Here is a 17,088-nt window from a genome sequence, read left to right as displayed (position 1 = left end):
TTCGTTTGTATGTTAATAGAGCTCATGTCTAGAAAGATTGGAAGGCAGTCTTCCACCAGGCACAGGCTGCTCCTGAGAACAATGCAAAGGGCTCCTGTGAAATAATAATAATAATAATAATAACAATAATAATAATAATAACAACAACAACCACCACCACCACCACCACCATAACCACAACAACCACCACCACCTTTCCACTTCTACAGCGCATTTCATTCAAACACCTCCAAGCACCCTGCAAATTAATTAGGCCTCACAGCGATTCTGGGAAGTAGTATCCCCTACCGATCTGTCATAGGAACTGAGAGGGTGTAGATGGGGAAAGAGCGAGATTTGCCCTAGACTTCATGTGAAGTTAATGGGAGCGCTGTGGATAGAAGCTGGAGTCCCGATTCATATTCCCCTGCAGCCTGACTATAAGGCAACATTGCTCTACACAGCGCAAAGCAGCACAGTGGGTTTAGAAGATCAAGAAAGAAATTTCTCAGTAATAAAATATCAGTATCAGTTATTATTTTTCAGTCTGGGTTCCTCAAATCAGCTTCTGTATAAACACAGAAATAAAAGCGCCCTGCTTTTCAGTGGCACTGAGCATACACAGCTAAATCTCAGCTTAAATCTAGGCATCTCAGTATGAATTTAGATATCTAACTGAAAGCATCCGGGTTTCAAACTGTTGGCAATTCAGCATCACAGGTGAGGGAAACCATGTACAGTTGATCTGTTTCTGAGATGTTTGTGTTATCGTGTAACATATCTATGTTAGAATCACAGAATCATCTCATAGGACCACATAAGGTTGCAAAGCTGTACTGCTGACAGAGAGACAGACTGACGAGAGGAGCTCCTAATCCCATGCAGCTTGAGAGGCGTCTCCTGAGCGCAGGAGTGGCAAAGGTCCGCGGAAGCACTGGGAAGTTTTCCTCACACAGACCCAGGAACCCAAATCCTTCTGTAAGCACAGACCCGTCCCCGGCATGTGTGGTAGGAACATCTCTCCCATCTAGCTTAGCCGCTACAGCATTTAAATGGATAGATAAGTGCACTCCTATCAGCTCTATTAAATACTTTTGAAATAAATTCAAAAGGCTCACTGGAGAGAATGGAAAAGGTTGTCTCTGCCTCTTACCGCGATTTCCTTAACATCTAGGTAGAATTAAGGGGAAGGATGCAAAATTCAATTGCTTTTTCTCACTGGGTCCAGATTTAAAATACACCTCCCCAGGAAAGCTGTGAATTGCAGATTCCCAGCTCAGTACTTGTTCTAGGCAGCTTTTCGTATCACACAAACAGTGTAAATGGGCTGAATTAAATTTAGTAGGGCAGGGCAGGATCGCAAAATTCAACTTGTAGTTTTGCTCTGTCCCCAGATTTGCAGGTTTTGCAGATCAATATACCTTTAATTCCCCTTGTCAGTCATTTCTGTGAACTGATAAATAGAGCGAAGTAGTTGCATGAGTATAGTAGAAACAGTTACATCTTTAATCAGAGGGAGAGTATGTGCCTCAACGCTGTACCTGTGTTTATTTGTGCATTTGCTGTCGTGCTCACAGTGGATGTAGAGCAGACCATGAAACCAACAGTATCTTTGTCCTGAAGAGCATTTAATCTGAGGGGCAAGGAGAAACAACAAATCACATATATAATTACTTTGCCATAGGAATAAGACAGTTTCATCTGGCCAATTACAAGGACACATATTTAAAGGAAGAGTTTAGGGGGAAAAGTAATTGCTTTACTGAAATAATGGCAGGTACCTGGGAAGAGATGCCTAAAAAGACTAAAAATGATTCATTAGTCAGGAATCAGAAGAGACCTCGAACATACACCAAGGATTTTCTCACTGCATTCAGATGAAGCCAGAAGTCGGCACTTTATAGTTACAAGGCGGGTTTTATTAAAATTCAGATGGACAGAAAGTAAGTGTCTAAAACTGCTGCATACTCTGCATTTCTGGCTGTCATCCAAGCCACAGTTTAGCCATGCTGTATAGAAATTCTTCCTGTTTTTCTTCAAGGATTTCTTATTTTACGCTAAGGATTAATGTTGTCTGCCACTCAACGATATATCGAATGACATAATTTATCCAGCAAGGTAAATGTCAGACAATGCCCAGAAATATCACTTGATAAATTATCAGTGAGTCTAATAACAGAGGGTTTTATGCTTTAAAAAAATTAAAAAGGAGAAGTATAGAGGGACACTGGGCAATTTCCTCTTGGTCCCCTTTACGGTTCAAGGAATGGGTTGGAGTTTACTTGAATTCAAGGAGGTAAAATTAACCAAATCATACTCTGTCTGTGTGGATTAGAAACCATGATGTCTAGCAGTAGAGCGAAAGTGTTGAAAACCCAAGACATGTGAAAAAGAGGCATAAAAGTTTAAAAAAAAAAAAAAAAGCAGAATGGAGGAGGCGCAAAAAATGAAAACTGGGAGAGAACACAACATTTTGGAGAGGGCTTTGTATAAATGACTGGTTTTTTGGGCGTCTTTACTTCCATACATGTTCATGTGATACAGAGTTTATCCAGGCTAAGGACCGCAGCTAATTCACTCACTGTTGCACCCCAGCTGTAGACAACTGCAACCCAGAATATTTTTAAAGGTCTTTCTACAAATTACAATAGTCAGAGTTTCCCATCAGCCATGCAGGGCTACGTCACTTTAGGCCACTTGATGTATCTCAGCCTAGCGGTAAAACTAGAAATAAAATTTACTTAAGTGATAGACTTATATCAAAATCAGCAATACACTGCTAATTTCAATAACCCAGTTCAGAAGTGACAGATCAGCTAGGGGAAAGCTAGCATTAGGTCACAAAAGCACTTATGACCTGCTTCCAAAGGGCAACGACAGAGCATTTTGGTAAAAGAATTAATATGAATTAGATTAGGGTTACAGGTTGTTCTGGGAATTACCTGTCAGCTAGAAGTAAAAGAGATGATGTCTATCTTACTAAAGTCCAGAGATGTAAATTTTGTTACAGGTTGCATGAAACTGTTTCCCTGGGTATTTTTTTTTTCCTGAAAAACAAATACATTTTTACATTATTTAAATAGCACATAATTAAGTAGCCAGGTTCTTATCTTGTTTAAAAGGGTGAAAAACCCTCCAAAAACCCCTGCCTGTCCTGTGCTCCAGGCTCAGAGGGTGACACAGGAGCACAGTAAGTGGAAAAAAAAAGGGAGAAACAGAGAATGTTTAACATTCAGAATTTGTCCACAGCCGATAATTTATTGGAACTCATCTGTAACAAGGCCTGGCACTGATTTATAAGTTGATTTGAAAAATAAATAAAAGTGATAGAAACCTGCATTCGGTTTTAATGATAGACTGTTGCAGCGTGAAAAGTAAGGATATGAAACATTGCGAGGAAATTAGATATTATGCCCTGAAGACAACTGCAGCTACCAGCCCATTAATTGTTAGATATTTATTATTAAAAATTTCTTTTCATGAGTGACTGCAGAATATTTGCGCTCTTAAAGTTGTTGAGTTCTGACACGAATGAAGCGTATGAAGCTCATTTTTTCTTCCCTCTGTGTGCGCGTGTGTGTGTGTTTGTGGAGCTGACAAGGTAGCTGACCCAAAAACGTGATGAATCTTTCCTGCACAAACACAAACGCACAAGTGCTGCCTCTGAATTGATACTGAACGGGATAATGAATGCTGGGAAGTTTGTTACTGTTCTGAATTTCAATAGCAAGGGGCTTGATGGTGCTTTGAAACAAGTCTCTCTGGAAGCAGAGAGGGCCCAACTCTGTTTCCAGTGAGACAAACAGCATCTCCAAAGAGCTCTGACAGTTTGCATCAATAGCGTACCGTCTCCTGTGTGCTCCCAGAGCTTAACCGATTATACACCGAATGCTGCAGAAAGGAGGAGACAGCTGACTAGTAAAAACCAGCAGTGTATATTTGACAAACCAAAAAGAAGGCAAGTAAAGTATCACTTTAACAAGTGCTCTAAAGCTCTTGGCAAACTGAGGCGTTATATCATGCCTTAAAAATACAGAGGAAGTTCAATCAAATAAATTTTGAAACAAAACGAGTTCCCAGAAAGGCAAGACCAACTAATACGTCCTCTTACTTCTCCACCCTCGACTTACAAAACAGCCAGCATTGCTTTTTTTTTGGGAAAGAGCATGCATAGGACCGATGCACATGAGGCACGGCACGGGGAGCTATGTGTCTGCGCGCCGATTGCCACATTGACCTGCTGAGTGACTCTGGGTGCTGACCTGCCCGTAGAAATACAGACAATAATATGCCCTTTCTTTTAAAAGCACTTTGAGGACAACGAATGAAAATGGGAAAGAGACAGGGAGAGAAAAACATAATGTTTTATTATTACCTGGTCGTTATATTCCAGTAGTATCTAGAGTTACGAGACATTGCACAAATACATAAAGAGAAATGGCCCCTATCTCAATCGGCCTATGATTTACCTGTCTCAGATTTTGCTATGAATTATTAATAGCAGTTATAATAATTAAGTATGATAATAATGTGGCTACAGAAACTCAGTGGAGGAAGATCAGATTTAAAATCCTTGCTGCTTGGATTGTCCGAGGCAAACGTTACCTTCATGAGCTTGTACAGTGTTCGGATCATAAGAGGCAACTCTCGACTCTATTACAAGCAAAACAATACCTGCATCCTTTTTCCTCTTTTCCCTTCCAAGTTGTATGAGGCAGCTTATCTCCATTTCTCCATTCTCATTTCACTTGGAAAACTGTATCTCTAAGGCCACATGCACTAATCAAACGAGGTTTTCAAAAGCAGGGATGTGTTCAGCTCACAGTAAAAGGTATCCAGTACTTCATCTGCCCTTGGGATGTGAACATTTCTTTCTCCGTAATGAAATATAACTTACAGGCTACATTATTGTTATTTCCTTGTAGGTATTTCTTTGGTGTTTCTAACAAAGATAAAATCTGGTAGGCCACATACTTCCTTTTCAGAACACAGATTTAAAAAGGAGGAACATTTTATGCAGTGCAAAGAAGACAGGCAGCTATTAAAGAAGATTCACAGTTATAGGCAAATACATTAACGGTGGGGTTAGCTCTTGAAATGAGAATTTATAACATGCCTTAACCTAATCCCTCATTAAGATAATTTATTCCCACCCTCAAGGTCTCACATCACAGCTAGCACTAGGCAAATAATTAGTAACAAACAATTCATTTGATCAATTTCGACTCCTCTTTTTAAATAAATTGTCAGCCAACGCAGTACAATTTTCTCGAATATATTTATAATTCAACATTATTTGCCAATTTTTGTGACGAATTTGTAGCCTGTTGTTTATCCAGGAGGAGTTGGGTGCTCGATGGTAGCTAGTCAAGGCATTTTGAGTGGATGCAGAAGTCACATGGCATAATTGCATTCTCTGTCTGGAAAGTGGGGTGTACGGATCAATTTTACTTTGTGAATACTCAGGCTTTCAAGATGGAACATTATTTCCCCTGAATAAAGTTGAGCACATGAACATTTTAATCCATAACTCACAGATGAGGATGGGAGTTCTTTGCTTTGGGGTCACATTGCCCAAGAGTCTCACAGCTCCCTTTGTAGCTAGGTGGGAAAGGGACCTACTTCTATCTTGCTGCTGTGAGAGAGCATCCTGGCATAGAGACGGCTGCAAGCCTCTGTGCTAATTAAGGTAGCCTTAGGAAGTTACTGCATCAGAAGCATTTCCTGATGAAGCTCCAGCAAGTGCCCAAACACTTGCTGAAGTACTGACTAAGCTCTTTGCTCAGCTGCCCTTCTGCCTGCTGTGGAGAAACCTGTGGGAGTCTACTTAGTAAACGTGGCATCCAGAGGACTAAAAGGCTATGAAATGAATTGGGGTCTCTGACACAGCCCGATCTGGGCCACCACAGCAGCCCTGGAAGGTATTTTCAAACTACATTTTTCATGTTATATCAGCCAGAATGAGAGCAGTTATCAAGTTAATGAAATTCTTACATCTCTGTCAGCTGATGGGAATAAAGCCGTACAATACCGTTTCCTAAAACAGCATAAAAGCCACCGACCGAAAGTGCAACCTGTAAAACGAAGGAAGAGAAATACAGCAGTTAGGGTATAAACCAGGCACCAGGCTGGGATCCAGCAGGCCTATGTTAGAGTCACCCTGCGCAGCATTCCTGTGTCAGCCGTCCTCTCTTCTTTTTCTGTGAAATGGGGAGAAACATGTTGTCATTTTTCACATGCGGCTGATTCTGCTGATTTTGTTTGCTTTCCACGACGGGGACAACTTCATACTGCAGGGCTGTTTGGGAACCAGCGAGGCAGAGCTGGTGCGTGTTACCCCAACACAAACAGCGATAGCTAGGCAGTTCAAATACGCTTCCTAAACCAAATACTGTAAATCCAGAAAATTCAATTAAGGTTACACTTACGAGACAACAGAGAACAAAGCAGAGAACGTAACTAAAGCTCTCGGCCTCATCTCAGCCCCGCAGAGACACAAAGCTGTAACTATTCAATGACAGAGAGGCATTTTAGCTCCTCAAATTAAGCACTTTTAAAACAATACATTTTCCTCCAGTGTTTTATCGTTTGCATGCCTGTATGCAAGGTAGGGAAAAGGTGTGGGGGATCTGGGGGGCAGGGAGGGTAAAGTGGCAAACTGTACTGTTCTGGCTGGGGATAGTTACAACTGCCCCATAAAATTTATGTTCTGAGCATTACATTATCAAAACCTGAACTTAATTTTAATTTAGCGCAAGGCTTTCCTTAGGATAAACTATTAAAAATCTGTTACATGAACACCAATTAAGAAACTCAAATAAAACACTAGCACTCACCATTCCTAATGAAGACACCATTAAAAAATAAAAAATCCCACACTCACGCAGTCCCCTACTCCAAAAAAGTCTAGAGCAAGTCAAAGAAAAACAAGTTAGTATTTTGACACTTTCTTCCCCTTTACTTGCTGGTTTAGAGGACTTTCAGAGTGGCCAGATCTCTAAAGGATGGGTTAAACAGGACCCAATATTTCTCCACATCGAGAATGCACTCATGACCTCCTGCTAAATTGCCATCCCAGCCTTAGTTTGGAGGGGTAACAGAAGTGTAAGGAACAGATTCTCAGGTATTGATGCTCCAGCTACAATGCTAGGGAAATATAAAGAATAAAATTGAACAGAATCATTTGTAAGTGTGCTGATTCAATTTCATCCTGTAAAACTGATAACATACAATGCACATTTAATAGAAAACCTATATAGAAGACCTAATTCTATTATTTCACTTCTCTACTAGCTACAAAAATGCCCAAGTAGATTATGTTGTACAATGTGGTGGGATAGTGTCCCTCCATCTTTCCATCCTCATATTTGAACCTACTCTAGAAATAATTATCATCTCTGGCAATATTACAGCCTTCTCAAGAAAAAGAAAGAGACTCCAGCAGCCAAGACGACTGGTCTGGTAACTAGACCCTGGATAAAAGCCTCCTATTCCAGCACTTATGTCAATCTAGTTCTTTGTTTCTTTTGGCTTTTTAATGGTATCATTAACTAAGAATGTAACATCTCGTCTTAGATCAAACAGTGTTTTCCATTAAGTGCAAACTGTTCTTCCTTGGGTTTTTTTTTCTGGAGAAACCTCTGCCTCTTTTTTTTCCCTACACTTTCCCTAAGGATTAAATCTGCCCTCAGCCCAAGCCAAATATTATACACACAATTGCTTCAGTTTGGCTGTTGAGTTTGAATGAGTTTAAATTGCTGAAACTCAGCCCCAGGGAGGAGCTGGTTGATCTCCTTTTGTAGTAATCTGTACATTTTCGCTTTTCAAGAATTTCTACAGATCTCTATTTGCATTCACAGTTTCTTTAAAAATGATTAATTGTTGTTAGTTATTCTGCATAAAACCCTGCATATTAAACATATGAGTTCATAGTAGTGCCCTGTCCTTCATTTACAAGGAAAGGTCTCAAATACTTTCTTTTTCTTCCGGAAATATGTTCTTTTTTGGCAGAACAGAAGCACTGGCTCCTCTGTTTCAACAAGAAATTCCAAAGATGTGAGATTCGTTATTTTGAGGTTTCTGCTCTCCTCTGAAATGTAAGTAGCAGTTACAGTCTTCTTGCAGTGAAATAACAATAGATCTGCAGTCCATGCTGCTCATATGTGTCAACAGGCTTTATGGTACATTGTGCGATACACTACATTCAATAGAATTTGTACAAATTTGTAGTTATTGCCCTTCTTGCAAACTAACAATATAGATTTTTATGGACAACTGTGGAGAAACAGGGAGTTGTGACTGAACAGAACTTTATTAATCCATTGTTTAAAAAATAATCTGCAGTAGTGTCGGCCACAGACTTCAGAGTAACAAATCCAAGTAAATCACTTTGTTTGCTTTTGGATAGCAGCACTCCAGAGGCAAAGAGACTAAATTAAGTTAGAGTCATAGTGTCAGTTATTCCACACAGTCAAAACAAATAATCAATTGACTACACACATTCATTGAGAGTCAAGAGAGTCAGGATGTAGCTCATGCATTAACCGAGATGAAATTACACCTGTTAGAAAAATGTATTGTTTTTATTTATCAGTAGGGTAATATAATAAGTATAAATTCACGCTTAATATTAACTGGTTTAGCAGAGAGAGGGTGTGTTCACCCCTACAGCACTGTGCAACTCACAGGCTACTGGTACTGGTGTTTTGATAGTTGGATATTAATAGGCTCTACAAGCCATGGGACTTTGCTATGGTTTTTCTCCATCTTTTCTTGTAAAGGGAGTTCTGAGGTTATGAGGCTACACGTATTCAAGGAAGTACGGCTGCATCCCTCTGCTCAGTCCCAGATTTACTCCAGCTTCTTGCAAAATGTAACGGAGTTCCAACACATGAAAATTACTGCAAGATAGGGAAGAATGTGATCTTATACTGTCAGCTATTCCACAGTAACAACCTATGTGCTTTATACATATGAGATAATTTATGTTTTTTTCAGTGAGAAGTGTGCACACATGGGCACTTTCTACTGAATTTGCAGTGTGGCAGCTTTCAGAGTCTCACGTCACAGAAATTTGTGGACACAAACTCTTAGGTGTCTATCATCCATTTAAAGGAGCAAAATGTTTACATATTTTTGTGGATCTGGTCCTTAGTTTTTTCAATAGCTCAAGACCTTTTTTGCATAAAGAAATAGTACATATACCCTTGGCTCAAAAGGATAAGCCTATGAACACTCAATAAGGTCATAGTTGCTATGGTGAAAGGAATGCAAAATGATAGAAAAATTACTTGCATAGTATAAAACTAGTAACTAGGATGCCAGGTTTTTGACTGGTATTGTCCAGTTAGACTACAGGAATGAAAAAACGAAAAGGGTGAGGGCAAGGAGCAAATACAGAGATAAAACCATAAGCAACCCAATGTGGGTTGCTCCTCTGACTAAAAGGAACAACTTTCTCCCAAAGGCCCATGTCCTTATGTAGCCACCTCAGCTCTTTTTCTGTTGCTGCCCTACACCATCCACAGGCAGAAAAATTAAGCTTTTTGTGAGAAATAACAGAGGTAATGGAGGTACTACCAGCCCTCCCTGCTGTGGCAATTTGGAGAGCATGATGCGTTATGCACCATCTTATTTGCTGTTGTGATAAGCTTCAGACGTACCATTATTTACTACATGAGGCTGAGAAAATAACACAGGTTACCAATTCTGTTGAAGAGAGATTACAATAAAAGAAACGAACACAGGGAAGAAGAGATGCAGACAGCTCTTACTGTGAGTCTCAATAAATAAACTAAACAGAGAGGATAAAAGGTCAGTATTGAAAATTACTTACGAAGAATCCCCTGTGCCACAGAATGTTAATTAGGAAAAATACAAAGAAAAAAATCAACCTGAACCCCCCCAAACGCCGCAAAACACAAGTATCCGCACTTTCAAAAATACACATTTTAACATTGTAAGTCATTACCAGAAAGAGAGCAGTTAAACTGATCCAACAGTCCGGCAGAAGAAATCTAGCAGATTGAAGAAATCGCACACTAAATCATACACAGCTCCCTTCAGCCACCTGCATATTTACCAAGTGTGGTTCACTCATTTTCAGTTTGGCACAGCTATTCTCAACTTTGAAGGACCTGCAATGAAGATGGCTGGCAGGAGCCATCTTATTTCCGACCATGAAGTCTCAGCATACCTAAAAAGAATGTCTTTGCCCATCAATCGAAGCATACATTTAAGATGAATCCATCTTCACAGTGGATCTCCACAGACAGCAAGGGCAGCTCTGCATAGAGGGGCAGTCTAGTGCTCTTCCGTGGTGATTGAATTTGGTATTTTCAGAACAGTAAAGTAGTTAAGGGTCAAGAAGATTTCGATTGTCTTCAATTGCTTCGAAAAATCCCTGTCCCAATTCTTATTCCAATTACTGAAACCTGCTTTGTTATCTGTTGCATCCAACATCATCTAATGGAAAAATAGGGTAGCCAAGAACTAACGCTGTTCCTGTCCAACGCATCTTGATTTTAATTTCTTTCCTTTATTGATGTTCTTTCCTCATCCTACCACAGTGCAGAGTGTGGAAATATAATCTGGTAAAAGATACCACACTGCACCTTTCTGATACACAGCTACACCTGTTCTCCATACAAATTTCTCTCTCAGTAGGAAAAAAGCTAGCTCTCCCAACTAGTGACATTTCTATTTAGAAGCCAAACATGTATCATTTGCACACAGTCTATGCTTCAACTTCTTGGAAAAAAATGACCTCTTATCTGAGAAAGAATAGATTATATTGAAGCTGTTTTGCAATGCAAAATTTACCAAGTCTAAGATGGTCAATTCAAGCTGCCTTTACCTATGTGTCTGGGGATCCAAAAGCTTTAAGCAATAATTGGTCTCATCCCTGGCAAGCATGCAAGCGTGATTGCTTAATCTCAGGCTGCTTTAATCCCAGGAAAGATGGAGTTTGCAAACCAAGCTTGTACAGCCAGGCATGACTCATTTGTTAAGGATAAAGAGTCCAGGGAAATCAAGGTATGACTCATAGTAAGGATTAGCTACTTTTAAATCAGTTTTTGCCTATGTAGTTATGTAGAGTTAGTTTTCTTTTGTTAAAATCAAGGATGGTGATATTACCTAACAGCGAGAATACAGTCTTCATTTGAAGGGGCCAAGCACTCACATCCGGATTTTACTATTAGCTGCACTGCACAGGATAGTGTAAACTAGGGATAGAATACTACCAGCTGTTAACTTGAACTGCTTATTAAGGGCAATTTTTAGTGTATTTCTTACTAAAATGATTTTCCAGTACCAAAATTTGGATAGCACACAAAATAAATAATCCTAACTTTAGGCTAGAGCAACAAAAGATTAAAGGCATGTTAAAGCCTAAAGAGCTTAGTTGCTGCCTGAAGCCTATATGAACTCTGCTTTATGCATTAAAGCCTTTCAGGGGCCCCAAATCCTCTTTATGGACATGTCCATGATTGTCCAAATCCTATGGCTGCAATGTCTATCTCAAACTGAAACGCCCATCAGGTTCAAAATAAATAGGTATATTTTTACCTGTTTGTAAGCATAAAAAGATTTACTGGATTAGGCATGAGAGTATTAATATAGCAGGCTACATTTAAAGACAGTGAGCGGAGAAGCCATTTCTACCTTTAAGCAGCACTGTTCATCGTTAGATGATGTGGCTTTTCTCTCCTCAGCCACAGCAGCCAGAGCCACATCTCCCCCTCAACTCTTTTCCGAAGGGGTACTTTTAACTTTTAAACGACAGGTCATTCTGAAAGTCAAGACAGGGCACTTCCAATTACTATTGCTATCACTCGCTCAAGAGGCACAACTATTTAGCCGGACCTGGTCATTCAAATTAAGGCTGAGATGGGTTCGAATAACCTATCTGCAAATTTGAGTGCCTGTACTTTCTATAGCTACCCTATAACATAATCCACTTCCTAAGCATAGCCTGTAGTGCCCTTAATTTTTTGCACTGAGGGTTCTTTACCTATAATGCATAGTCCTGCAAAACACTGCAATAGTTCTCATGTAATGGAACTACCACGAGGGCTTGCAGTTTTTCAAGTCACGGAGAAGAATGCAATGAGGAAGCATTGCATGTAGTATGCAGCCAACAGTATCACGTTATACGTGAGACTGGGCTGCAGAGCTTTCACAATGCTTCGTCACCGAGATGACACTGCTGCCTCATTCCTGTTCCCCAGTTGTGGACAACAGTGTGAAAAAGACTACTCTCTTCAGAAGTTTTATTATATACATATTTATGTTAGCAGTGACTGCCAATAGTTACTGTAGTGCTGTGGAAACAGAAAGGAGCTCAGGAACTTAGAATGAGGCAAACGTGAAGAAATAGGAATTGTAGCTTGTCAGGAAAGATTCGTTCTTCTACAAACGGTACCAGTAAATGGATCCTGTGAATGTGCCTAAATTGTCAAAGATGATTTGGGGCCTACTGAACCACTCACCAATTGCTTCACAGACTAGAATTGAAACTATAACCTTTCTCGTGTAATAGCGCTGTGTTTGTTCTTCCTCAGGAGAACAGGGAGAGCTCAGCCTATTCCACCATGATCTAAAAAACCACCTTCGATTTTCTTATGAATGCTAGAGACTTCTGGGAATTCTACATTTCCTCAAGACGCAGACTTCACAAGAAGTAAGCACAAGCACTCTTCTTAAACCACGTGTACAACTTGGCTTGGTAAATCCAATTTACTGCCAGTACTACCTAGAAAATTCAGTAAGCTGAGGACAGGTAGACTTGCTGTCTTAACAGAGAGCAAAGCAGACATGCTGGCACAATAGAATCAACCAGACTTAGTGCATATCCAAAGCCTGCCGTCCTGCAGCCCTCTCCCATGCCTGAGTGGGTATTTCACCCAGAACATCATGTCACCAAGTCTATTCCAGGAGACAGTTTGCAGCAGAAGCCAAACTTACAACATTCTGTATTCAGATGTACTATACTAACAGAAGCCCAGGGGATAGTTACTTGATCAATTTTCCCTTTACTGCTGCAGTTACAGGTAAAACAGCAGATTACCATGTGACAGAGAGATTGTACAATGGTTACAGCAGCATTTATTGTGCGCGCGCGCGTGTGTCCCAGTGCTGTTAGGATTCAAGTGTTCAACCTGACAGTTTGCTTCAGTTTTATATGAAACTAGGACTGCTATATGATAGAGATTTTTGCATAGATATGCTCACATAAATGCCTGGTATTACAGAACTGTATTTATACCTGGGTTTTGAACAAGTAGGATGGCATCTACCACATCTAACCATATTCCTGCAAAATGCTGACAACACGCAGCAAGCCGTGCAGCAACACTTCTAACAGCCACTTGAAGATCAGATGCTGTACTTACACCCATGGTAGCATGGTAAGAGCCAAATGCAGAAAATCAAAAGCAGCTTTGAACTCCTTCATGAATACATTCAAATAGTTCTGTGTTGACAGCATCAACTTCATCTACCAGTTTCTTGCATTTGCTCTCAGAGATTCACATACTCTCATTTTGCATCGAGCAGCAGTTACCAAATGAAGGTCTCTCTCTCAAGGGGACCGTGCTCTGAAGCTACTTGCTATTCAGCTAGAATCACACTATTGGATGTTGTCAGGATGGCTTCTTCAGCTTCAGCGGAGTTACTGTAGCCAACCCAAAGATACTTGTTTTAAATATGTTTATTAACACTTTGGAACCAGAAGAAAAAGTGGAAGTATTAGAATCTGGACAAAGATCGCAAGATTTACGACCACAGAATGACTGAGGTTGGAAGGGACCTCTGGAGGTCATCTGGTCCAACCTCCCCCGCTCAAGCAGGGCCCCCTACAGCCAGTTGTCCAGGACCATGTCCAGACAGCTTTTGAGTATCTCCAAGGATGAAGACTTCACAACCTCTTTGGATAATCTGTGCCAGTGCTCGGTCACCCTCACAGTAAAGTGGTGTTTCCTGATGTTCAGAGGGAACCTCCTGCGTTTCAGTTTGTGCCCGCTGCCTCTGGTCCTGTCACTGGGCACCACTGAAAAGGGCCTGGCTCCATCCTCTTTGTGCCCTCCCTTCAAGTATTTATAAACATTAACAAATCTCCCCTGAGCTTCTCTTCTCCAGGCTGAACAGTCCGGGCTCTCTCAGTCTTTCTTCATAGGAGAGATGCTCCAGTCCCCTCATCATCTTTGTGTCCCTTTGCTGGACTCTCTCCCGTAGCCCCGGATCTCTCTTCTCCTGGGGAGTCCAGAACTGGACACAGTACACCAGGTGTAATGAAAATTACAAGGTAAAATGTTACACTTAAAAGATCAAGAGAAGAGGAAGCATAAAACTGAGAAATCTAACAAAGAAAAAATATTTAAATATCCAAAACTGTAGAGAAGCAATAAATTACTATCACACCTCAAGAAAAAACTGCAAAAAAGCAGAAATTGATCCAGGTATAGAAAAGAAGCGTTAAGTCAGCATTATATTCTAAGCTGAGTATTTGTGCATGAATGTTCTTTATTGCGTTACTGTCTTTGCTTCTCTACCAGTGAATGGCAAAAAGACACAGATCTGACATGACATCATTATGCTCAATTCCTCACATTATGACAATTCCTCACAGTTTTCCAACGGCAGCAGCTTTTGACCAGTAGCAAGGCGAACTAAATTCGGACCAGTCACCTGAAAGTGAAGGATATTATGCTTCTGCGACTGCTACTCTCTCTGGCTTGTTTCCATAGCAGTGTTCACAGAAAACAGAACAAATCAAAAAGACAGTAACGATGCACACAATCAAACAAAATGCAGGAAGTCTATTTAACAGCTGTCTTAATTTCACTTGAAATTATACTAGTATAGAACACAGAACAGAAACAATTCAAAATCTCTAATACCAGGGTAAAAGAAAATTGAGCTTACGATGGTACTGTTTTATGTCAGGTACAGAAGGGCTCTGTTGGACTTGGGGCATAGAATAACTGCGGGTATTAACATCTATTCCCTGCTCACCACAGACTTACTAAGGCAACTTTGGGCAAGTTACCATCTCTGCTTCATCAGTGAAATGGAGATAGGATTTTTCTGCCTCATAGGCAAGACTAAAATTAACGTCTCTAAACTGCCTGAATAGTCAGGAGTTTTATATTAAATATTAAAATTAATATAAAGATTTTTAAACAGGTAAAATGTGAAAGGAAAAAAAAAACCTTCCACTAACAAATTCTGAGCTATTACCTAAACCATATATAAAATCCCCCTAGAAAAAAAGTATGAATCCATTTAATTACTTCCCTAACTTGTGAGGTTTACTTATTATTTCCTGTCCTCCAGAGTATAAATGCAATTCTATCAACTTTCCAGAACAGCAAACAACCCAAAAAGTTTCCTGATTGAACAAGCAGTGGTCAAACATAAGAGAAGGGCTTGTTTGTGCCTGGGAGCATGGGAGGCAGAAAGAAAAGAAACAATTAAGACAAACCAGGTTAAGTAAGGAAGGCACTTATTAAAGAAAAAAGAGCACTTGCAATAATTTATTTCCTCTTCCTATAGTTCTCAAAGGCAAGCAAGGGAGAAGTGAGATTTGCTTGGAAGATGGAATGAGGTCAAGGAGTTAACTCATACATGTACTCATCAAGACCTTCCCAAAGATAACGGAAAGTATAAAGGGAAACATATTTTTGTGGAGAAAAAAGGATTTAAAAGAATCATCCAGACAGTCATAACTGATATAAAGCAGAAAACATGGAATGTGACCAATCTGTAATAGTGTGATGTGAGCCCTTAAATGCAGGAATAGAAACCTGAAACAATCCACAGTGCATCAACAGAGCATGTCAAAAAGGGAGTTAGCATTCAAAAGTAAGAAAGACAAGTAAGGAGGACAAGTAGGAATGACGTATGCCTAAGTTTTAGCTTGAAGTGTTTGGTAAGTTCAAAGTACATGAGTGGTAAAACAAGATTAAGAAAAACAGTTTAATGCAGTATCAGGAAACACTGTAGGGTTGGGGGCGGGGGGGAGGTTCAGAGCATTAGTTCTTCCACACTTGTATTCACATACAGGTATCTGAATAATTAGCAGTTTGATGATAGTGACGTACTGAAATACTAAAGAAATCCACTGCACAGTCAATTACTTCAGTATTCAAGTGTGCCAAATAAATGCAAATATGTAATGTGAAACCAACTGCAAATGCATACTAATTTAGGAAAACAGAGCGCTCTCAGTCCTCCAAAGGTGAGGGTGTCACAGAGGTAGATTGCTGACATCAGTGGAGACCTTGAGCAGCCTTAAACTTTAGTGTGAACTTCAATCCCATTATAACTAATTCTTATATTACAGTTTTTCTGTAGAGAGGAGAAAGTTGTATAGCATAAGAACAAGAAGCAACTAATTCACGTTATATTTAGATAATAAATTTTATGGTAACAGAATGAATGTTTTTTTCTGTAGTTTCGTAATGCCTACTGTAAAGAGTCCAGGAGCCAACAAGTATAAAATGCAAAAGTTATTATGATCAGCCTACATAGCAACATTAGGAAAGGTTAACCAACGCTCCCAATAGAACTGCTCTTACACGAAAAATAAAGAATTTACAGTTACTTTGTGGACAAGCCCTTACTCACATTTCATAGACAACAGAAAACCAACATACATATACAGTACAGAAGAACCTAGAACAAAATTTTGTAATAAGAACAATTGGAGATTAAGGTTCTCTTACTTGCATGCGCAATAAAGCTTATTAAAAAACCCCACAAACAGCAATTCACTGAAATGAAGGTTTTTTTAGTGTCTCAATGAAAGCATGAAACTGCACAGACCATGACAGGTGGCAAATTATGAACTACTCTCACTTGTGTGTGCATTTTCATTAACATGCTTACATATTGTTGATTAGCAAGTACTAGACTCACACCTATGAAAATAAAAATCTGACTCTTAAATTTATGCTATTAACACTAAACTTACAATATTCATTTGTCTATAAAAATCATTTTATAGAAGTATACCTGTAAAACAAAACATACATTTCTATAGTTAAGAAAAATAAAATTAATAAAAAAATAAATCAAAACTTCCCCTAACGTATGCTCCATTAGCTC

The sequence above is a fragment of the Fulmarus glacialis genome, unplaced genomic scaffold, assembly GCF_000690835.1.
Source record: "Fulmarus glacialis isolate BGI_N327 unplaced genomic scaffold, ASM69083v1 scaffold17741, whole genome shotgun sequence".
In the NCBI taxonomy this organism is placed as follows: Eukaryota; Metazoa; Chordata; class Aves; order Procellariiformes; family Procellariidae; genus Fulmarus; species Fulmarus glacialis.
This window is presented reverse-complemented; position numbering follows the sequence as displayed.